The sequence below is a fragment of the Ailuropoda melanoleuca genome, chromosome 4 (genome assembly GCF_002007445.2).
Source record: "Ailuropoda melanoleuca isolate Jingjing chromosome 4, ASM200744v2, whole genome shotgun sequence".
Lineage (NCBI taxonomy): Eukaryota > Metazoa > Chordata > Mammalia > Carnivora > Ursidae > Ailuropoda > Ailuropoda melanoleuca.
The window spans coordinates 96,280,935-96,297,811 of NC_048221.1; the positions used below are offsets into that span (position 1 = coordinate 96,280,935).

General features: G+C 43.4%; 1 protein-coding gene and 1 long non-coding RNA gene across 2 annotated transcripts in view; one reads left to right on the forward strand and one right to left on the reverse strand.

Moving 5' to 3' along the window:
- The window catches only part of DCTN1 (dynactin subunit 1), a 29,710-nt gene extending 20,552 nt beyond the window's left edge, over positions 1-9,158 (reverse strand). Inside the window, exon 1 of the mRNA XM_034659384.1 lies at positions 9,079-9,158. The gene's annotated coding sequence lies outside the window, so the exon portion shown is untranslated. The remainder of the gene's footprint in view (positions 1-9,078) is intronic.
- Positions 3,481-13,386, forward strand: LOC109489988. Its single transcript, XR_002143161.2, has 3 exons — positions 3,481-3,735; positions 8,750-8,886; positions 13,027-13,386. It is a non-coding gene; the product is annotated as an uncharacterized LOC109489988 (long non-coding RNA).
- The last annotated feature ends 3,491 nt before the right edge of the window (positions 13,387-16,877 follow it).

The following is a 16,877-nucleotide window of genomic DNA, read 5'->3' on the forward strand; positions in this document are numbered from 1 at the left end:
AGAGAGCTGTTGTGAGGATTAGCCAAGATAATCCATGTAAAACATTTAGGACATTGCCTGGTATTTACTAAGTACTCAACAAAAGTCAGCTAATTATCGAGGCTGTTATCCTCATATTTGGACATCACAATAACCCCACAGAGAGGCAGGTCAGCGACAGTGCTGACAAGGAAACTGAAGCCGAGAGAACTGAGCAATTTCCCTGAAATTACACAGAAGGTGAGGAGTGGAGCCAAAGCTGCAACCAGAGCCTGACCCAGAACCCTCTGCACTTTCCACTAGCCTCAGTGCTGACCGCACATCTCTCTAGGCTTCTTCTTAGGCCGTGCTCCTCCCCTAGACCACACTGTCTCCAGAGATTCAGGAGAACTCATATCTAAGAACCCTCACAACTCACCAGTCACACAGGTTAATATGGTTACCTAAATTCTTGGAGGCTGTTTCTTTTCCTATAAAATGAGAATATCATCAGCCATCTCTATGTTAACATTACTAGGCCCAAATACGGTAAAGCACATTAAAGTGCTTTGCAAAAAAATACAGAAGCTATAAAGTGCAAAAAATTAGCTGATAGGGGCGCCTGGGTGGCACAGCGGTTAAGCGTCTGCCTTCGGCTCAGGGCGTGATCCCGGCGTTCTGGGATCGAGCCCCACATCAGGCTCCTCTGCTGTGAGCCTGCTTCTTCCTCTCCCACTGCCCCTGCTTGTGTTCCCTCTCTCGCTGGCTGTCTCTAGCTCTGTCAAATAAATAAATAAAATCTTTAAAAAAAAAATTAGCTGATATAACAGATGATATATAACTCTAAAAATAAAATATTGACATTATAACACATGTTATAAGGAATTACAGACAAAAGAAAGGTGAACTAAAAAGGGTTTAAAAAAATAAAAAAGAAAAAGAAAAGGGGTACCTGACTATGCCTTGAATTATGGGCTGTTTTCTGGATATGTGAAAAGGCCTACTAACGCTGTAAGTTGTGAATACACTAAGTAGAGACAAAATAATTTTACTTCACTAGGGAATATTAAAGAATAATAGGCTGGCTTTAGTAAAGAATTCTAGATGAGTTGTTCTATCTAACTCTAAGCCTTTTAAAGCACAGCCCACAACATCCCTCTTTGTGATCCCATCACCCTTAGCCCACGGAGTCAAGTATTTATTGAGTAAATAAACACACATCAATACTGAGATGTACTAGAAGGTAAGTATGGGTAGTCAGCGAGTTGAACGTTCAGGTAGAGATAGGTAAGTCTATCTACGTGATCCAGTAGCAACAACCGGGTCTCTTCCTGAGCAGGAGACTGGCATAATGAAAACTATTTCAGGAGGCTCAAACAGGTGGCAGAGCAGGCTGGAGGGGAGGCAGGAGCAACTGAGTAAAGACAAGAAAACAGCAAGGAGACCGCTACATAATGAGCAGGGGTGAGGAGGGTCTGAACCAGAGAAGGGAGGGAGAGGGAAAGAAGCAGGAGAGGATAGGAGCTAATTCAGAGAATGTACAAAAATGCCCTGAGAAGGCCCTAGGATAGATCACGCATGGGGAAAGAGACAGAGTGCCTGCATGGGCTTCAGAGACACACATGACCTAGATATAGCTTTGGTTCTCCTTATTTCCTCACCTGTATGACTCTGGTCAAGATATTTAACCTTCTGAGCCCAGCTACCTCATCTGAAAAAAGGGGGAAATAATACCTACCTCACAGGGACGTTGTGAGGGTTAAATAAGATTGAAGAAAGCATTTAACACAGTGCCTGGCACAGAATATACACTCAACAGAATGTAGATATCGTCTTCATCATTATTGAGAAGATACATCAATGATGACTTACACACAGAAAAAATTTAAATGTTGCAAGAATAAATGGATGGATGAATGAATGCATGAACAAAAAATGAATGAACGAACTCAGGAGCTTTCAAGCATGAGTAATGGAAGAATGATGATTGAAAACATTAAGAGAATTGGGAGGAAATGGGAAAGCAAACTGAACATGTTAGGAGAGAGAAGATAAGTCTTGTTCTTAGGGCCTTGTCTAGTGCAAATTTAACTGTATAAACGAACACATGTATTTCACTATCTCCTTCCAAAATGCACCTGTGATGCAGACAAAACAGCATTATCTCTATCCTATAGGTGATGGAACTGGGTCTCAGAAGTCAAATGACTCTCCCAAGTCTCATGGGCAGAAAATGGCAGGGGGGCACATCTGACTAGCTGTACAGACAGTGATCCTTCCATAGCACCACTGGGCCCCATCCCATGTCACATAGGACAATTCTGAGTTACATGTTCCCTCAGCCAGAGATGAGACCAATACACCCTGGATTTAACTCATTTTCCTCCCCAGGTATATTAAATACTGTTGAAATATCTAGGAAAATGGGAAGAGAGGAGGGAAAAAATCTCAGTCTCTGTCTGATAAATAGGTAACCAATGGTCTTGGAGATTATTTCAGAAAATGACAGGATTGCAAGTAGATTGTTAAGAATTAAGAAGGAACAAGTAAGAAGGAGAAACTTCTTTGGCACCGAGCCTGCACTATTCCTACCTTGCTTTTACTAGCACCCCAGCATCCTTTGAGTCCTTGACCTCCTCTTGTCTCATCTCACCTAACCTCGATCCTGAGCTAACCCAACTGTCTGATTTCCCTCATCTCTCTCATAGAGGAGCTGGTATGAATCTCAGGGAGTCTCAGAGCAGGGTCCACACACCTGAACTGCACTGCATCAGGCACTGGGTATACAGTAGTTTGGTTACGAAGATAAAAGAAACATAATAGTAACTAGCAAGATTCAGATTTTCTTCAGACTAGGACAAAATTGTACAACTCTGAAAGTACTGGTAAGGAAGATATAAATGTGGATGTAAGTCCCTCAGGAATGAGGAAAAAAGAGCTGTTTGCTCACTGAGTGGGGAACAGAGGCTGTGGGACTAGAAGCATGGAAGGCTGGGTTTCAGATACACCCAAGAACCCAGAAAGAAGACAAGTACACAGCCCATTGCTCCAAAGTCCTACTCCAGTATCTGCCTTACAGACCTCTTACAGATAGGGCCTAATCCTAAATGGACTTTCTTTACCTTTCCAACTCCCTGTTATCCCCAGAAATGTCTGCAGCCCACTCTCAATCTGAATGCAACTTGACCTCCTCCCAAAGTATCCCCTTCCCCCAAGAATACCCAGTGACTTCCAGGCCCACCTCCAAAAGCCCAGACCTCCAAGAGCCAGGAAGGAAATCTACACAATATGCCTCACTTAACCTCAATAAAGGAACTTTTGCAGGAAGGCAGAAGGTATGCGAGTAGCCCCCAGCCCCATACTCAAGAACTGCAACCTTCCCAGTGCTAGCAGGAGTCCTGCTTGTCAGCCTGTTTGAAGTTCCTGCTGGTTCCTCCCCATGAATCAACCAGCAATTCTCTAGCACTAGGACCCTGCAGACAGGGAACCCTGAGCCTGCGCTCTAAAGAGAGAGATGCACCATTTCACAACTTCAGCAAAAGCCAAGGCAGCCAACAAAGCCACAGCCACCTTGGCTGTGCTTGGGCTCTGCCTTTTGGGCAGCTCACCGGCCACTCCCCAAAAGTAGAGCATTCTGTCCTTTCTCCTTTTAAATCCACGTCATCATTTGATCATAATGGAAATCAATCTCCTGAAGTCACCACGCAAAGGCGTATCCATAGCAACCACAAGAGGAAGGACACAGAAATGATGCTCCAGTAGCTGCAGCAACGAAAGGTAAGCCGTTTCTCTTCCATCCATGCTACCCCACCATCCTCCCCCTTCACTCAAGTGCGCCTTACCTGCAAATTCTATCACGTTAAAGGGGAAAACATAAAAGGTGAGTGTTAATAATCTATGCTATTATGTAAGGTTATAAGTCAGCTTACTCCCGTATCTGGCAGAAAAAAATTCTCTTTTTCTGGTTGGATGGGGACAATTCCCTTTTAAGTATTCACTGTCTCAGGTGACACAGTCTCAGCCTGCAATACCCAACAAAGCACTATCAGTCACTTGTCTTTCTAGTCAGGATGCTTGTCTCATTCAAGGACTTCAGAGTTCCCTATGTAGTTGTAAAAGGCCAGGAGCCACACTGCCCCCACCGCCCTAGCCACCCATGCCACCCACACACTGGCCAGGTAAGACCTGCTTCTTAGCAGCCCTAGACTCCAGCCCCCCAAGGTCCAGAAACTGGGAGCTGGGATTCAATTTCTGCCTCCTCTGATGTCTCAGAGGAAAGAGTGCCATTTCTGCATCAAGCGTAAGCACTACTAAGCCTAAGTAGTCCTCCATGCCTCCATTTCCTCTTGTGTAAAATAGAGACCTTAACAATACCTTTAATAGAGTTGTGAGAATGCCTGAAAAGCACTCAGAGGAGTGCCCGGTATGAAGCACTCAATAAACATCAACCATCATTATTATGAGAAAGAGGAAGGAGGGGCCTACAGTGTGAGGTTTAAGTTCTGAGGGTACTCAACACTCCTGGAGAGAGTCTCAGGTCTGATCTCTGCCCCTTTCCTCTGGACAGTTATTTCAAGCTTCCCTTACTACTTTTAGTCCCTATTCCTATCTGAGCCCACACCAGCACCTCCTCCCCTCAGCAATTAAAGTTGCTAAGAAAGAAAACTGAACCTATTAGAGAATTCCTTTGCAAATTTAGATATATCTGCCACCATCACTGCCTCTTTCTTCCTACGTTGTCTCCTTTTTTCTGTCATTCCTATTTCAAAGAAAATGAGGTCCCTTTCTTTACAGGGCCAACCCCTCCACCCGCCTCTGAGGACCTGATTTAGCAATCATCTTTTCTCTTGTGCCTTCAACTGCACCCCCTCTACTCGCTCTCACACATTATCAGGTAACCTATGCTCGAGATTTCTATTCTAGGAAAAACCGTCTCTAGTCTCTGCTACCTCCTCCGCAAGATGCCACCATCTCCCTTCCTTCCCTGCCAGGCTACTCAAGTGAGTACACCCTCCCTCTCTGCCTTTCTCATCCACTGCTCTATCTGGCTCAACCTTGCTCCTGTCCCTACCACTTTTCAGAAGCTGCTCACACTAAAAAAGTAAAAGAGCCCTGGTGACCACAATCTCCTAACTGATCAGTCTCAAGGTGCATTTTCCAAGCTCAACCTACTTGACTTCCCTGTAGCAAGTGAAGCTGCTATCCTCTTCCTGGAACTTGTTCCTCTCCTAGCTCCCTGAGCAACATTCTCTCGTACCTTGCACGCCAATCCTTCTTGACTCCTCTGTCATCTTCAGCCTCCTATAAGCATTGCCAGACTCATCCATTCCTATGGCATCAACCCCCACTTACACTTACTGCCCCAGGCAGACTCTCTTCTCAACTCAGACCCACGCTTCCACCTGTCTGCTATGTGCCACAGACGCCCCCCAAGTTCAACATAACTCAAAACACACTTGGTATTTTCCCCTCAAAAAATGTTCCTCTTCTATATTCTCTCTTTCCTACTGGCACCACCACCCACCCAAAACAGAAAACGGAGTCATCTTTAACAACTCCCTCTCTCGTTCTCAACAGCAGTTAATCATTACATCAGGCTGACTGTCTCTCTGGTCTCACTCAGATTCACTTCCTCTCCACCCCCGCTGACCTAATCCTTAGCTCAGCGTTACACCATGCCTACGTTATATTACAAGAGTCTCCTGATGTCCCTGATCTAAATTCTCCCCTTAGTCTACTACCACAGCTAGCTTCCCAAAATACAATCACATCACCTCTCTGCCCACAAAACTGAATCTTCCTAGCACAGCACTTCAGGTCATTAAAAACCTGGCCTCATTATGAATATCTAGTCTCATCAATCACCTCTCCTCTGATCCCAAAGTTCTTATATTCCAGCTACATGGATCTACTTACCTTCCCCCTTATGCCTCTATAAATGTTGCAAAAATCACCAGGGCCATTCTCTTTCCTCATCAAGGGTCAGCTCAATTATCGTCTCTTCCCTGAAGATTCCCAATGTGTCCATGCAGAGCTAGTCATTCCCTCCTGTGCCCTCACACAGCACTTTGGACATATCTCTGTTACAACATCACATTTTTATTAAAATATCGTCTCCCTTATCCCATCATGAACTCCTCCAGGGAAGAGAGTTTTTATTCATTTCAGTATCCTAAGCACCGAACACAGAAGACATTCAATGTTAAATGCAAGCCTGTACCAACACCAGACTCTAGGGATATAAGCTGGCTCTGACAAGTTTCCCTGAGTAGCTCCAGCCTTAAAGAGCCCCCACCAGGGAGGAAATTAAGCCATGTACACACGAACCCCAGCAGACGTAGCTCTTTCCTCTCCAGACAGGAGCCTAAGAAACTAAAAATGGAGGGACAGCCCCATGTCCTGCGTAATTTGCTAATGACACTAGTTCTCAATCTCATATGTTTCCATGGTGAAAGGACCACAGAGAGACCTCTAGGCTCTAGGGCAAATGCAGATCTGGGAAAACAGCTTCAGTGAGGCTTTAGGGGTGACAAAAATCTAGTGTTTGCTTAAGTGAATCCCTCATGGATATGCAGGAGCATGGGGACGCTCAATTTATCTATTAGCCAAGTGCTACTGGTACTAGCCTGAACTTGAAAAGAAAAATAACAGAAAGCCAAATCCAGAGTCTCCAGGATGGCAAGGACTCTAAGACAGATTTGAATCAGTCAATTGCTCAGCACTTACCTCCTCGGGGGACACTGAGGATTCAGTTCTCATTGCCCTTAGTATGGGGCAGACAACCCAAGTCCCCACAGTACCACCAGTAGCTGCAGACAGGCCAAGCAACCTGGGAAAACTATGCTACAATCCCTCCCAACCTGTAACTCCAGGCAGCCACTAGCAATGACAGAGATGGGAGAGTAAAACCTAGAGTGGAAGTTGTCAATGGTATCACAATTCTCCCATGTGTTCTGAATCCTCCTTAACAAGTTCTTCTCCTTTGTATCTTTCCATCAGTCAGGCCCAAATTACCAATTCTTAGTAGCGCCTCCCACATCCCTCTTTTCTCCTCCATTACCACTGTCATCTCTTTGGTTGGCCATTAAATAGCTTTGAGAATTGAGGCAAACTATTTTCTCTCTTTGGTGCCTCATCTACGAAACAGGGTAACAACTGCTCCGCCTACCTCACAGGATAATTAAATAAAATGAGATCATGCCTGTGAAAGGTTCTGTAATCTGTAAAATCTTATACATAAATATAAGGCATTCCTGTTATCATCAACCTAAGTTTTCTATTACTGATACGTGAAGCATATCTGGCTCCCTGTCTCGCTCTCCATTTCCAACCACATTACATCCCACAGTAAGACAATGACACACACTAAAATACTGTTTTGCCCATATGCCCCCAGATCTTTCACTGACATACCATTTCTTATTTTAATCCAACAGTCCTGGCTCTGACATATGCAGTGTCATCTCTGCACCACCACTCTGCTTAGGACGTTTCCCTAGTCCTGCAAGCCCCACCCATGCTTCAAAGGCCAGCCAAAGCCCCTCTACATTCCACGCGGAAAGACTAAATTTCAGCAGAGAAAACTTGGTGGGATGTTATCATCTAATACTTTAAGAGTCACCTTTTTGAAGGTGGACTGTACTTTTTTTTCTGTTCAATTGTAAAAGAGAACCTAGAACCAACAGGATAGAAGTTACAGAGACATATTTCAGCAAATTGAAAACTTCCTTACTAAGGCATCTCAAGATGAAATGTAGTAAATTCCCCATTATTAGAAATGTTCAAGCCCAAACCGGCTATTTGGGAAGGCTATTTTAGATGGGCTTCCACTATCACAAGGGTAACTGAACTTGAATCACAGCATTTTAGATCTGAAAGGAATCTTAGTGCTCTTCTAGTCCAGCCTCCTATTTCACAGGCCTGGACAGGTGAAGCGGCTCACTCAAGGCAGCAGTGTTTGTATCAGAGAGCAGGAAGGAGAAGATGGTCTCTAAATTTCAATCCAGTGATCTACACCCTTGCTATTCAAAGTGTGGTCCGTGCAGCAGCCGCAGCACCTGGAAACTCGTTAGAAATGTAGACCCAACAATGCGCCATTCAAGTTTGAAAAGCACTGACCTACACTGTCCCTTCCAAACCTTGATTTTCTAATTCGTTATTGCATTTCCCAAACTATTTCAGATGTTAAACAGAGTCAGCACCCAAGAAAAACTGCATTTCCCATTCAAATCTGGGAAAGTCTCCATACCATACTTTCAGTGTGAGATTCATGGTAACTATCTTTAGCATATTGAGGGCTCTGAAATATTCCGTAGGAAACTTTAACCATGAAGTTTCTAAACATATTTGAGCACGAAATGCCTTAAGGGAAAAAAAAAGCTTATGACAATCTCCTTTAATATCCCCCTAGCTCAGGCTCTGGCTGTACACCAGGTAAAGAATGTCAGCCTGGACCTGCAGTTCTTCGACTCTCGGTACCTTAAACGTACTGGATTAGTAAGTGGTCAACATGGGCTTGATGTTCTCATCACTGCAATACAGGAGGGGAAGCTTCTAAATCACTGCCTCTTTAAAAACAGCGGAGTCCCACATCTGTGTGTTTACCTGTGGTTCTGCCTAAAGACAAGCGGAATGTGCACGATGACTTCTCAAGGGTCATCCTGCCAGTTAAGGCGGCCCCCAGGAGTGGGAGGCACAGACACACCAAACCCATATCCAGGCCCCCACGCTTCAGTCCTCTATGGTTTTCTGGTTTTCGTTTGACACAAACTTCTCAACCATGTGCCCACAGAAACCTGTGGCTTGGAATGGGTTCAGGGGTTGCCTCAGACGCTCCCGGGAAAGGAGGGGGACCCTCGCCGCCGCGGAGGAATTCGGAGGCGCAACCACTCCGACCCCGGGAGAACACGGCCAGACTGAAGAGCGCAGGTAGGTCGGACAGGCCCAAACGCTGGCAGGCGCCCACCCCGCCACGGCCCATCCCTACCATCCCCGCTCCGCACACCGGGCTCCGCGCCGCGCCCCAGCCCAGCACCGGGGCCCCCCCGTCCACAGCCGGGAACCTAGCGAACACGCGGGGGGCGCCGGAGGAGACGGTTGGCAGGGTGGCCGCCTCCGTACCTGTCCTGTCAGGGGCTCCGCGCCCGGCTCCGGCCCCACCACCGGCGACCGACGCCCAAGTCCTTGCCGGTCCCGCCCCGCCCACCCCGCCCGCGTGGGCTGCCCGACGCGCCGCCCGACCCCTTGAGGCCCGCCCCACACCCGCTCGCCCCAGAGGCCTAGTGGCGCTCCGGATCCAGAACACGCTACTGTCCCCCGAAGACCAGCCCGGGTTAAAAACTGCGCGCTGAGCGCACCCGAGGAGACCTGGGTCAGGCACAAAGCTGGACACCTGGAGCGAAATGTGCGCGTGCGCACTGTGCCTGAGAAGCCAATTAGGACCACAGGAGAGGGGCGCCTCTAGGCATGCGCCCTCTGCCGGCCGAGGGGAGACAGCGCTCAGGGACTGGAGGTTTCCTTGCTCTGGGCAAATGAGTTTCCAGGGGTCAGTAAGCTTTTGAGCGCTAAACTGCTAATTAAAACATTAGTGATAACTATATCTGGTCAGTTAGCTCGAGGAAAAAACTAAATTTTGCCGCTACTCGACGTTATCCGTATGGGGATACAGGCATTCTCATGCCCTCACGATGGGAATGTAAAGTAACGCCAACGTACGTAATGGCATTTTGGCTTTTTAATTTAAAAAGAAAAAAAATTAAAAGGACAAACTCCTTGACCCAATGTACCCACTTCTAATAGTGTAGTCAAAGAAATGAAATAATAGGGCAAGTGTTCAAAGATACTTGTACAAGGATGTTGGGAGAGCCAGGATTTGGTAGATGAGGGGTTTGAATTCTGTGATTTACAGGCTGTGTGAGATCTTGGGTGGATTACTTAACCCTTCCATGTCCCTGTTCCCTCATTTGTAAAATGGGAATGTTAATGATATTATCTATATTACTAGGTTGTTAGGAAAATTAAATGAATCCATATAAGGAGCCTGAATAATAACCATTGTAATGTTATGTTTGTCTCAGTTCATCTAAGACTGAAAACAACCTGAAAAGTCCATAAAATTGATGGTGAGGTGGGGGTGGAAGAATAAATGGTAGAAAGGATGAATTGGGCAACGTCTCCACCATGGCCTCGTTTTTTTCCCATTTTATCTAAATATTTCTAATATATTGAATGGATAATGCATTTGAATAATTCAAAAATCAAAACAATATAAAGAATATACACTGAAAAACCTCCCTTCAAACTCTTTCCGTCCACTCCTTCCTTCTGCTCACTACAGGTAACCTTTGTTTTTAGTTTCTTGTTTATCCTCTCAATGCTCTACGCAAATGCAAGCAAATATAATTATATAGTCTTACTCCTCCCATTTCTTATGCAAAAGGTAGCATGCTATATACACTTGCATCTTGGTTTCTTCACTTAATATATCCTGGATATCTATTTTTTTTTTAAGATTTTATTTATTTGACAGAGATAGAGACAGCCAGTGAGAGAGGGAACACAAGCAGGGGGAGTGGGAGAGGAAGAAGCAGGCTCACAGCAGAGGAGCCTGACGTGGGGCTCGATCCCATAACGCCGGGATCACGCCCTGAGCCGAAGGCAGACGCTTAACCGCTGTGCCACCCAGGCGCCCCAAGAAGCACTTCTAATTTCGTGACTTAAGTATGAGAAGAAAGGCTATGGCTATATTTGTTTGGACTGTAGTCAATTGGCGGCTCTGGTTTGTGCTTGCTGTTTTTACGGTGGGATGTACGGGACTATTTTGTTTACATTCAACTCAATCTTATGCATGTAAGTATGAATCTAGATCNCTTTCTAAATCAGTTAATAGAGATCTTCCTTATTGGTTTTTTGTTTTGGTTTGGTTTTTGGTTTTTTTGTTTTCTGTGGGTTTTCTTGTTTTTTTGGGTTTTTTGTTTTTGTTTTTGTTTTTTTCAGAGAAAGAAATCAGAGGATGGGGGAGTGGGGCAGGTGGAGGAGGCAGATGGAGAGAGAATCTCAAGCAGGCTCTGCGCTGAGCCACCCAGGCACTCCTCTTATTTTTTTCACCACATAGAACTCTATTGCCTGGTTATACATAATTTATGAACCAGCCTCTTCTAGTGAGATACTTTGTTTCCAATCTTTTGAAGCTGCAAGCAAGGCTACAGTGAATCACCCTGTACATATGACACTTCATATGTGGGCAGGTATGTCAAGTAGGATACATCTGATCAGATAATAAATGCATCTGTAATTTTAGTAGAAATAGCCTCCATCCCCTTCAATCAAAGAGAAACGGCGTATAAAAATAAATCGAGGGGCTCCTGGGTGGCTCAGTCAGTTAAGCATCTGGCTTTAGCTCAGGTCATGATCCCAGGGTCCCCGCTCAGCGAGGAGCCTGCTTCTCCCTCTCCCTCTGCTGCCCCCCCCCGCTTGTGCTGTCAGATAAATAAATAAAATATTTTTTAAAAATAAAAAATAAATCTAAAACATACTACCTGCATATACCTTTTATTGTGGTAACACGTGCATAAAACTTCCCATTTTAACCATTTTTAAGCATACAGTTCAGTGGAACTAAGTACACTTACATTATTCTGCAACTATAGGGACCAAGGGCAGTCTGCCCCAAAATGTGCCACTTTGACATGCAGATTATTTCAAGCTAAAAACAATCAAGGACCAAGAGAGGAAGAAATTTTGACCTCCCATCTAACTGCCTAAAATAATTTAGATGGAGGACCTGCTTCAGGAAGAGAGCTCTCACCATAGATAACTACATTATAATATGAACAAGGGGTGGTAGAAAGGGAGGACACTAGCAAGGCCTGTTTGATCAAAATTCCTTCTATGTCCCTTGTTTCTGGATGGCCCAGCAACTATTTATTCACCAAATATTTACTCTTTTCATGTGCCCATGACTTGCTTTCCTTCCATTTGTAGTCCCAGACTTCTACCCCCCCTTCCTTAGTTCAAGATGACATACACACTTCCGTTTGCTTGATTGCTTTGGAATCTCATGTCACTGTGGACTCCCTGTATGTGTGTAATTAATTTGATTTTCTCCTGTTAGTCTGTCTCGCATCAATTTAATTCTTAGACCAGCTAGAAGAATTTTGAAGGTTAAAGGAAATTTTCCTTCCCAAGCACAAGCATCACCATTATCCATCTATAGAACTTTCTCATCTTTCCTTTCTGAAACTCTGTACCCATTAAACACAAGTTCCCTATTCTCCCCTCCCCCAGACGCTGGGAACAAGCATTCTACTATCTGTCTCTACCAATTTGACTACTCTAAGTACTTTATATAAGTGGAATCATACAATATGTGTCCTTTTGTGCCTGGCTTACATTTTCAAGATTCATTCATATCGTAGCACGTGTCAGCATTTCCTTCCTTTTTAAGGCTGAAAAATATCCCCTTGTGTGTATATACCACATTCTGTTCATCATTCTCCCATCAATGGCCATTTGGGTTGTTTCTACCTTTTGGCTATTGTGAGTATGCACATATTTTTTAAACATATATATCCCACTCATCACTTCACCCAAGATCCCTACCCAAAGCAGCTCCATGCCTGTGTTGTTTGTTTTGTTATTCCAGTGTCAGGCTCTGAAAATTTAAGCATTATAGATGCAAATGGCAGCTTCCTATATCCACTGTTCCAAACCTTGTTTTTATCTCCACTGGAAACTAAATCTTGGAGGTTGTCTATATTAGCACATATTGATCTCTTGAAATTTTTTTTTGAGTGTACATTTTTTGAGCTGGAGTCATCCTTCTGAGTGACTTAAACAACCTTTAACAGATGTGCTGAGTTTTCATGTGAAGCAGCCAGGCCTCAGGTGGAATGGGAATGGGGATACAGGAAAGACCCAAATGCTCCTCAGCACCATGAAAGGGGGTCCCACTGAATCTAAAGGATAGTATGTGCTAATAGGAAAAATATTGTTTCTTTTACATTGGATTAGGCTACATAGACTTCAAGGAAAATTAATATTTTCTTTGTTCTATGCCTTTTTTCATAGGTCCCAGCCTGAGGGTCCCTCTGATGGGGAATTCCAATTTGCATGACTGGAGTCCATCCTCCCAAACTGTGATGCTGAACAGAGAATATCTGTACTCATCAGGTGGAATCCTGTGCATTCCAAAACATGGGGAGGAACCAAGAGGGGAATACCTCCCCTTGAGGAAAAGAATGCTGTTTCCTAGAGGGAGGAGGTGGTCTTCAGGCTGAGAGACTTGGAGAGGCGATTGGGTAAAGGTAGACAGCAAGACACATGCAGAAGAATGAAATTGGACCAATGTCTTATACCATACACAAAAATAGACTCAAAATGGATGAAAGACAAAAAGACCTAAATGTGAGACAGGAATCCATCAAAATCCTAGACGAGAGCACAGGCAGCAACCTCTTTGACCTCTGCTGCTGCAACTTCTTGCTAGACACATCTCCAAAGGCAAGGGAAACAAAGGCAAAAATGAACTATTGGGACTTCATCAAGATAAAATCTTTTGCACAGCAAAGGAAAGAGTCGACAAAACCAAAAGACAGCTGACAGAATGGGAGAAGATATTTGTAAATGTCTTATCAGATAAAGGGCTAGTATCCAAAATCTATAAAGAACTTATCAAACTCAACACCCAAAGAACAAATAATCCAATTAAGAAATGGGCAGAGGGGCGCCTGGGTGGCACAGCGGTTGAGCGTCTGCCTTCGGCTCAGGGCGTGATCCCGGCGTTATGGGATCGAGCCCCACATTGGGCTCCTCCGCTATGAGCCTGCTTCTTCCTCTCCCACTCCCCCTGCTTGTGTTCCCTCTCTCACTGGCTGTCTCTATCTCTTTCGAATAAATAAAAAATTTAAAGAAAAAAAAAAAAAGAAATGGGCAGAAGACATGAACAGACATTTCTCCAAAGAAGACATCCAAATGGCCAACAGACACATGAAAAAGTGCTCAACATCACTCGGCATCAGGGAAATACAAATCAAACCCACAATGAGATACCACCTCACACCGGTCGGAATGGCTAAAATTAACAAGTCAGGAAATGACAGATGTTGGCGAGGATTGGAGAAAGGGGAACCCTCTTACACTGTTGGTGGGAATGCAAGCTGGTGCAGCTACTCTGGAAAACGGTATGGAGGTTCCACAAAAAGTTGAAAATAGAGCTATCCTATGACCCAGCAATTGCACTACTAGGTATTTACCCCAAAGGTACAAACATAGTGATTAAAAGGGGCACCTGCGCCCTAATGTTTATAGCAGCAATGTCCACAATAGCCAAAATATGGAAGGAGCCCAGATGTCCATCAACAGATGAATGGATAAAGATGTGGTGTATATATACAATGTAATACTACTCAGCCATCACAAAATGAAATCTTGTCACTTGCAACGATGTAGATGGAACTAGAAGGTATTATGCTAAGCAGAATAAGTCAGTCAGAGAAAGACAAATATATGATTTCATTCATATGTGGAATTTAAGAAACAAAACAGAGTAGCATAGGGGAAGGGAGGGAAAAATAAGATGAAAACGGAGACAAACCATAAGAGACTCTTAACTATAGGAAACAAACTGAGGGTTGCTGGAGTGGAGGGGGGTTGGGGGATGGGGTAACCGGGTGATGGGCATTAAGGAGGGCACTTGATGGAATGAGCACCAAGTATTATATGCAACTGATGAATCACTACATTCTACCCCTGAAACTAATAATACACTATATATTAATTAAATTAATTTAAATAAGTAAATAATTTATAGTTGAAGAAGTATATTCACGTATGCAACTTGTTTGAAACATATTTAGAAGTGTTTGAATACTGGATTGGATATACATTTTTAAACTTAAATTTAATTAAAATTAAAATTGAAAGTTCAGTTCCTCAGTAACATTAGCCACATTTCCTATACTTAATAGCTACACGTGGCCAGTGCTTTCATATCGGACAGTCTAGAGATAGAACTTCAACCCTTCTTCCCTCTGCTTTTTTATACTTTTATGAGAGCTCTAGCCTTTCAAAAAGAACCGAATGTTCAATTCATCATTGCTTGGCTTTGTTACCACACACTGGTAGAGTGTGAGGGGACAAGGTGGCCCAGGGAGAGCCAGGCCTGCTATTCCCCACTTCTTTCTGGGGTAGGGGTGGGGACAGTGTGAGGATGGTCCCTCAGGGGACCTTGAGGACTATGTAATAAGAACCCACTATGTGGGATAAGCCAGAACTATCATAAAAAGTTTCTCCTACAGTGGGAACGTAGGACCACACAAGTTCTATTGTAGAAATCATGGGAAAAACCGTATCTACAAATACAGATGTTTTGTTAAATCAGGATCCCCTAAAATCAGGAATACAGAGATGTCCAATATGTCTGGTTCTAATCAACATTGTATTTTAGAACATAACTGATAAGATAAAAAAGATATAAAAACATAAAAATTAGAAGGAAGAAATTAAACTGTAGTTTCTCACAGATGATATGATGACCTACATAGGAAATGTCAAAAGAATCTGAAAATTATTAGGGCACCTGGCTGGATCAGTCAATGGAGTGACTCTTGCTCTCAGAGTTGTGGGTTCAAGCCCCACATTGGGTGTGGAGATTACTTAGAAATAGTCTTTAAGGGGTAGCTGGCTGTCTCAGTTGGTACAGCATGCAACAACTAATCTCAGGGTTATGAGTTTGAGCCCCACATTGAGTGGAGATTACTTAAAAATAAAATCTTTAAAAAAGTTAAAAATAAAAATAAAGTCTTTTAAAAAGGAATCTGAAAATTATTAGATTTGATTTAAAAATAGCAAAGTGGCTAGATACAAAATCAACATAAAAATCAATTACATTTCCATAACCAATAATGAAAAGTTAAATAATATAATTTTTAAACAAAATTGATGCACGTAGTCATAAACTTAACAAAATATGTGAACAACCAAATTATGAAATCGTATTGAGGACATTAAAGTTAGCCTAAATAAATGAGAGATATAGCATATTCACAAACAGGAGAATTTAATGTCATAAAGAAGTCATTATCCCATATTTATGTATTTGAAAGAATCCCAGTCAATAACCTACCAGGATATTCTAGGAACTTATGCTAACAAATTAGTAAATCTGTAGAGAAGAGCCCAGGGCCATAAATAGCCAAGGAACCCCTCCAGTAAAAGAACACAGTTCAGGGGGCAGTGCTTATTTTAAAGTTGTTGTAATTAAGGCAATATGGTACTGATGTAGGTAGAGAGATTAAAAAGGAGACCATTAGAACAGAAAAGAGTCTAGACCTAAAACAAAGACAATACATATGAACGTTTGATATTTGACATAATTTATATTATTGGTCAGTGGAAAAGAGACACACTATTCAACAAATGGTGCTGGAATAATCGGCTATACAAACACAAAAGAAAGAGAGAAAGAAGGGAGGGAAGGAGAGAGGAAGGAATAAATGGGTGCTTCCATTTCTGGCAATAGAGGACTAAATATCATGGAAATTCCACCTGATATAGTGCAACTAAAAATGCTGGAATGCAACATTCACACACGCACGCACATGTACACGCACCTGCCCCCTGTACTGCCTAAATGAATTGGTGGGAAAGTAAGGGAATTCCTCAGAAGCTAGAGATGATGTGAAATTATAAATCCCAAGGCACAGATAATCACTGGAGCCAGTGTTTGCTAAACCAACCCTGAGTAGCCTGGAACTGGGGTTTAAAGGGCCTTAAGTAGGGACAGAAGACCACATCTGGGGTTGAGCAGAGAAGATTGGAATAGAAAACTACCACCCTCCTACACACACACGAAGCCAAGAGAGTCAAGGAGTAACACCCCAGGCAGTGAACTTCAAAAAAAAAAAAAAAAGAAGAAGAAG